Source organism: Streptopelia decaocto (assembly GCF_964273445.1).
Source record: "Streptopelia decaocto genome assembly, chromosome: 1".
NCBI lineage: Eukaryota > Metazoa > Chordata > Aves > Columbiformes > Columbidae > Streptopelia > Streptopelia decaocto.
Window position 1 is genome coordinate 77,451,816 of NC_138663.1, and position 7,734 is coordinate 77,459,549.

A 7,734-nucleotide genomic window follows, 5' to 3' on the forward strand; every position below is an offset into this window, starting at 1 on the left:
TCTCTGGGCAACCTGGGCCAGTGTTTCAGCACCCTCATTGTAAAAGATTTCTTCCTCATGTCTAGCCTGAATCTCCCCTCCTTCAGTTTAAAACCGTTACCCCTTGTCCTGTTGTAATAGGCCCTTCTTAAAAGTCTGTCCTCCTCCTTCTTTTAGGCCCCTTTTAAGTATTGAAATTTCCTCCTCCTTTCCCCACTTTCCCTCTTCAAGGCTCCCTGTGGCAGTTTTGCATCAGACAAGAAAGTGTTGGTGGCCGGGCAGGTGAGGGGATGTGTCCCCTTGGAGGGCAGGAGGAGGGAGAGGCCATGGGGTACAGACACAGCCGGGGAGGTGAATGAGGAACTCAGCCTGCAATGTTGCTTGGAGCTGTGGGAGGGTTTGAAAATGTCTTTACACATTGGACTCATTTTCATTTCCAAAATTCAGTGTTTCTGGCAGCACTTATTTTTAGCTTGAGGTTCTATTTAACAGTTTTGGAGATTGGGCAGTGTAGTAGTTTAGCAGCCCTTATGTGAAGGAGAGAAGGAGACAGCTTCTGTGCCACTTTTAATATTTGTTTACCATTTCAATTTTGTAACAGGTCGACGTTTAAATTTTCTGTTTGCTGTCATTTTGACACCTTCCCTTTATTTGCTTATTTTTAATCTGTGAAAGTGTGCTTGCTATTTAGAATTTGGGGATTAGAGTTGAATTTTCTTTGAGAGTAGAGATGAAAGTACGTGGGACACGGGTGAAAAAACTGGGCTGGAGATAACCGGAGAGTGTTACCTTCTAGAGAGGTGATCAATCAGCGTTTTCTTACTTCTAGCTACAATACATTTCAAGAACAACTTTTCTTCTAACACTTTGTTATAAGCATCTCTGGTCTAGAAGAGGAAAGCAAGAAAAAGGTATTGCTATTCTGTAATAATTAAAGGCTCTCTAAAAAAATGAACAAGTAGATAAACTTTTTAAAATGCTAGGATATTTTGGGGTCTGGTTGTTTCAGACTGGCAAATGAGTGAAAGTTTGATATGTTCTATTTATCTGAACCACGTGGTGTGGTTCTTTTAAGAGTTTTGTCCTAAAATAATTTCTCTGGATTTGAGAACTCCTCCCAACTGTGATACATTACTTACACAGAACCGAGTAATACTTTGACAACAAAACATCAAACCATGCAGCAACATAATCCTGAATCTGAGCCCAAATAGTTGAAAGTATTTAAAAACTACAGAGCTTGGCATAGTTTTAGTTTTGGTCACATGGTTCCAAGTGTGACCAGGTAACCTTCAGAAGTGGAAAATCAGTTTTCTTCATGATTTTTTTAAATCAAAATTCGAAGTGAAATTCAGAAGCATGAAACTCACCAGAACACTCATGCTGAAGAACATATTGACACAGTTCCCTGGAATGATCTGGAAGCAGAATTATACAGAACTGTGTTAGTGAAAAGCTAATGATAGGATCTTTAAAGGCTACCAGATGTATTCCAATACAGGTAATGAAAAACCCAGAAGACCATCTCTTTCATTATTTGTTTCATTTTTTTTTTTTTCCTCTTGACATATTTTTCTGTAGAAATCATTACTATGTTATCACTTTTCTTTGATTTCAGTACTTTATAACAGTTCACCTTTGGGCCATTTTTGCCTCCTCTTAAAGCACAAATCTCACTTATGTTCAAGCATTGTTATAATCTGCATCTACTATATATGAACAAATGAGTGTAAGCAAGCACAGTAGTGGGGTCTAGCAGGATTGCAGTACCTGATAATTGGCTAGATCAGTGCACATCAATTATCTTGTACACAGTATTTAACCATAGCTGTAAAATTATTAGGCACAAAACCGAGTTTCAGATCTTGCATAGAAAGTTGTTTGGAGTGGCAAAGTCAGGCTTTGGTCTGTGGCCTGTAACTAAAAATATAATTTCCTTCTCTTCTCAAACGAATTGTCTCCTGGTGCTCAGAAAGGAATGATCCTCTGTGAAAGGAAGATGGATGCTATTTTATTTTTATGATTTTATGAAAATGAATTTTTATTGCCATATGGTTTTCCACAAGGCAGTCTACATCTTCAACATCAAGATCAGCTGGCACCTTTAATCTTCTTTAGGGATATGTCATCAAAGATTCTCTCAGAGATTAAGCTGTGTGGCCAGTGTAGAGTCAATAGGATCTGTATAGTTAGATCAGCTTGCTGCTTTGAAAATTTACCCTACCATGTTTTAAACTATGCTGTCTCATTACACAGAAATGAAGAGGGTTTTTCTGATACCTTATTGAGATAGCAAAATGGGGTTTTGTGTATTTTTGTTTTTACTGCATCTTCTTTTGATTAACTGCCTATTTCTTGTTAAGCAATAATAGGAAAACATTTCTTCAGGGTTTTTTTTCAGCTCCAGTTTTCTCTGTGAAAGTACAAGAGGGAGAATTTTAAAGATCTGTCCTGTGAAACTGTTATCTCTTTGATTAACATTCGAAATTCTGCTGCTTGTTTCATCAAATTAATGTAACTTTGAAGAAAGGAAAAAGGCAATACTGATTTGTAATAATAGATTTTAATTAGGATGAGTGTTTGAGTCTCAGGAGTCTGTCCCATGCACATTGTCAGATCTCTCATCCTCCCAATGTCATAACTCTAATTACCATGCTTACAGATCAACTTGTATTTTGAAGATATCAGAAAATACATCATGAAAGATTCTTCCTTTTAATTGCATCCTTATACCCCCTGCTATATGGTTTCTATTGCTATCAAATTCCTCCACTGCTGTTTCTGTGTTTTAACTTCCTTTGTTATAGGTGAGCCTGTTGGGTTATGTTTGGAAGAGGATCTGTGTTTAAGCCTCTCTCTGTTCTCCCCAGCTTCTAGCAGAATTTAAATTCTTAGACTCCCTGTGCAATGCCTGGCACGTATGAGGCATTAGATCAGTATAATCCAGCCTCAGCAGCAACAGAGGCTGTCTCGGGGTACAGGGCTCACAGGAGGTTACTGCTGAGCTCCTCAGATGTGGCTGCTCCTGGCCTCCCATAGCAGCAGTTAGGGACAGTCCTCACCCTGGCAGCAAGCGCCAAAATCCTTGTCCCTGGACCGCCATAGTCAGTGCCTCAGGAGCTGGGTATGGAAGGAGGCATGGTGATCCCTGACCAGGGACCTGGGGTGAAAGAGTAACTTCTTGTGGACCCAAGGGGTCCTGCTCCAGGGCAGATGGCCTGGGGTCTGTAGAGAGGGATTCTTACTCAGTTATGCAGCCATAACTTTCGGAAGCCCAAAACATGGGGTCCACTTCCTTGAGTCATCTGTAGGTATTTTACATTGTGAATAAGTGCCCTGGGCAATTGTTTGTTGGTGTCCCTTCCTCCCTCTTCTCCATTTCTGACCGAGTTGTAGTCTCAGCACCATGGTGCACTCTGAGACCTTTCACTGCCGACTACAGAAATTTATTATTGACAGATTTTGGTTGAGCTCTGAGTGAAGAAGTGTCTGGGTCAGCAGGGAGTTGGAATTAAACTAATCCCTGCACATGCCAAAGCAGAAGGCCCCAGAAATCCTGTCCAAGTCTGCTACCTCTCGCTCACACTGCTCTGATGCTTTTGCAGCGACCACCACCATCACAGCCAGATTTACTGTTCCCGTCAGAGCGGGCTCTCTCTGAGCAGGCAGGGTTGGAGCATGAAGTTCTCAATTTCTGCTTGTGTGGTGCTATTCACTGTTGGTCCATCATGTATGGTGACTTGGCTTAAGAGCTAAGCAGCATGTTTTTCAATTTCTTGAGAGATTTTTAGCTCCACATATAGGTTTAGTACCCTGTAAAGTCCATCCACTGACACTACAGTGCCTGTGTTCTTCTTTTTTTTTTTTTTTAATATTCCTCCTGCATCTCAGATCTGTTGATAATGAGGCTCATTAAATTGAGAGACTTGTTATTCAACAGTCTTCACCTGGGGTCCAAAAGCTGAGATGATAAGAGGTGAAATCTGCAAGATGTTCATACTGCCAGCTGTCATTAATTTCAGAGTCGGGTGAGATTAATTGAGGTAAAGTCCCATACTTCTCTTAGCAAGAGTGTCAGTAGACTCGGAAGAGTAATCCTACGCTAAGCCACATTTATTTTCAGCAGCACAGGATAGAAACTTAACAATGGCAGATGAACTCTTAATTTCTTTTCAAAGGCAAATGAGGATGTCTGAAAGAAGGGCTACTATTGGCTTAACTGGATCCTCTTCTGCAGTGCTGTGGTCAGCAAAACTTGGTGGTAACAAGGAGCGTGCTGCCCATGCTACAGTGCAGGATCCTGAACTCCTTAGCAGGCTGTGTGACAGGGAGGTGGCCACATTCACTATCCCCTGTTTGCCAAGGACTAGTGGGACTACAGATTCACTGTCCCTGAATTTGCTATCTGGCTAGAAACCCTTAAAACATTGCTGCATGTCAGAAAATTCCCAACACCCATTTTGTGATACTCTGTCTTCTTTTAGGAACCTTAAATAAGGCCTGTCAAAAGCTAAAAAATATTAAGATATTTGCAACTAGAAAAACTTGAGTGGGGGAACTTCTTTTCTTTAGTTTCAACAGTGACACAAAGACATACATACTTGAAAAATCTTGGGCCATATTATTGATCCACTTAATAGGAAACCAGGAAATGCATGTTTAAGAGAAATAAAACAAGTTTTTAAAATTTAGAAATTCATGATAAATATTTAGATGTTCCATGTATTCACCAATGCCTTAAGGAATATAATTATAGTGGTTAAAATTTTGCCATATTTTGTTGGGGGTTATTTTTCTTTTTAAAGTTGATGTCAGTCAAATATTAATGCTATGATTTCAATATCTAAAAATTCTAAACGACTTTAATTGCAAACTTGTTTATGAAGAACCTTTTCTTTTTCACCTGGAAAGGCAGTTACAGAAGAATTGTGTCAAAGGTGTCTGGTTGTTTTGTACAAAAAAAGAGCTGCAAGCTCTTTCCTGGATAATCAGCTTCAGGGAGGAAGGTGATGCTTGAGAGATGTGCGTTATGCTGCTGTATATGCCTTGCTGATCAATCCTCTATGCAGCAACCCTGACAGCTCGCAAGCATCTACAGAGCATCCCAAAAGGAAGGATCTGAAAATATAGTAGAAAAGGCAGTACTGATAAGCTTTTTGGCAGACAGGCAAAGGTCTTTATTTCATAGGGTATATATATATATATATATATATATATCCTAACTAACTCAAATATACACTTTACAAAAGCTCTTGGTATTTTCCTTTCCATGGGGTTTTTGACTGAATATATTTCTCAGATCTAGGAACCATCTAATGCTCCCTGAAGTCAACAGGACTACCATGGGCTTTGCTAAACATTTGCCTACCCACAGTAAAGTCTTTAGAGAAAACATTCATCTGTGTTCCTTTAACATCCATTTTACTTTTCTCTGGTATCATCATCTAATATTCACAAAGCTTCTCATGTACTTCATTGGGTGTTGCATTTTGTTGTCTAGAGGTGGTTTGGCTCTTAATTACTGCACCATTTACCTGCCATAGTAATCTTGTAACCCAGAACAGGACCAGTTCTATATATCTAATTCCTCATGTTGAATAACATGTTGGCAGAGATAATTTTTCAATACAGAGAAAATAAAATATTATTCTTAGGTTATTTCTAACAGTCCATTAAAAGTGCTTAAGAAGTGGCCTATAAAGTTTTAATCTACTTATTTTATTACAAATCATTAATTTGTCTTGGTTTTCTGACCATCTACATTTTCTGTGCCTTTAATGATATCACAGAAGTGCCATGATAGATGCTTTTTGATTCATACTGAGTTTTCCTTTCTCTCTAGATCAATGTGATTGTTGGAATATCTTTTACTTAATGGGATTTTTTTCTTTTTTTCTTTTTTCTTTTTTTATATTTTTCTATTTTTTCTTCTTTTTATTTTTTTCCTTTTTATATTTTTCCTTTTTTTTTTTTTTTTTAAATTTACTATTTTTTAAGATTTTGTTTTGGGATCCAACATTTTGGGGATTTTTTTCCTGGAACCTTGGTTAACAGGGAATCAGGACTGCACAGTTCTGGTGTTGTGGTGATGACAGTGATCCCAGCCATCCTACCTAGCCCCTATGAAGAAAACAACACATTAACGTTTTAAGCGCTGGTGACCCTTCAGAGCTTGCTGTTTCCAGTACTTTCTCATAACCTGCTAAAAAAATAGAAGAGTAAGGAAGGAAATTGTCCATCCAAGTAAATTAGGAATACCGAAAGGTCAGATTGAGTCAGGTAAAGTGTTATTTTTCACAGAAAGAAAGAAGAATTTACCAACCTTATTCTAGGGGAAAAGATTGTGAGAAGGACAGGAAATGGCACAAGATTCGAATCTTGAGATAAGGTTGTAAGAGGAGATTAAAAAAATGGATAGTATGTCACAGGCGAGGAACGGCAACGAGAGTGTCTGATCTGCATTTTGGAATTGGCACAGTATAATCAATTTTATATTGGTTGCTCAGCTTTTTTATTTGAGCTGGTAAATAGAATGTGGCAGTGACCACATTGCTATTCTTTCCAAATATGTTTTTTCCTCCTTTACACTGAACTCCATTACAACAAAAATGTAAAGTTACTTATGTGTGAGCTTAACAGTATTCTTGTTCTGTAAGAATATCTGGGTACAATTCTTACTGCAGGATCTGTGATAGTATTCACAATACTTGGAGTGGAGTGGATGCATTTTAAATCTGTGGAATAATTCTACTAACTTTCCTAAAGTCTGTATTTGGCACACAGAGAAATTAGTCCGTAGACTTCGGTGGACTTTGCATCATTTTTGGAGTGCTAATGAGGGCCAAGAAAAAAAAAATGTATAAACACATAAACATACATATGTACATATATACACATATATATATATATGTATTGTATTTTAGGGGTAATACTGACTTGATACCTGAAGTATGTTGTGCAGATTCCCTTCCTTGACTTCCCCAGAGAAGCAGTTTTTCATAAGTAGGATTAGTCAAGTCACTTACTGAACGGAGAATGCAGAATTGCTCAATATAAATTGAAAAATTGGCAGACTCTAGTGGCAATGATCTATGCGCACCTCCAGCCAATGTAGAAGAAATGCACTTTAAATTCTTGGCTGTAGAGGAAGTCAAAGGCTCTAGCTAGCATAGAAGCTTGCATTCAGGAAATGCTAATTAAAATTCCCTGGACGAAAATTATGAGATGGACATTGAAATTGTTCATGGCACCTTGTCGTCCAAGCCAAACTTCATTCAATTGTCTCAGTTTTCAAGGGAAATAATTTACTTCACAATAGATTTGACTAGTGATTCTCTAATATGAACTGCTCAAATAATTTCACATTTTGAACTGCCATGCTGGTCATATTTTATAAATACCAGTGATGAAGCAACTCACAAGCATGCTAAGTCTATGACCAGCATCAAGCACTTGAAATGTGCCCAACACAGTTTGTTCTTCTAGGAACAAATCTTTGATGCAGGAAGGAGTCAGGCATGCCTGAAGAGGCCAAAATGGAGAAAGGGAAGAATTTAAAATCTCTTAGGAAGGAGCAGTATCCCTAGCAGACTTAGGTGGATGCAGAAGAAACGGAGGACTGAACTTGGAGAAGAGGAGAGTGTAGTCTCCCCACAGAGCTTCAGAGCCTGTATTTTCTGCTAAGATCGTTCTATTATGTCTGCAGGTTGTGGCAAAACAAGCCATCAGAGGTACTTCCACTGAATGAGCAAATGA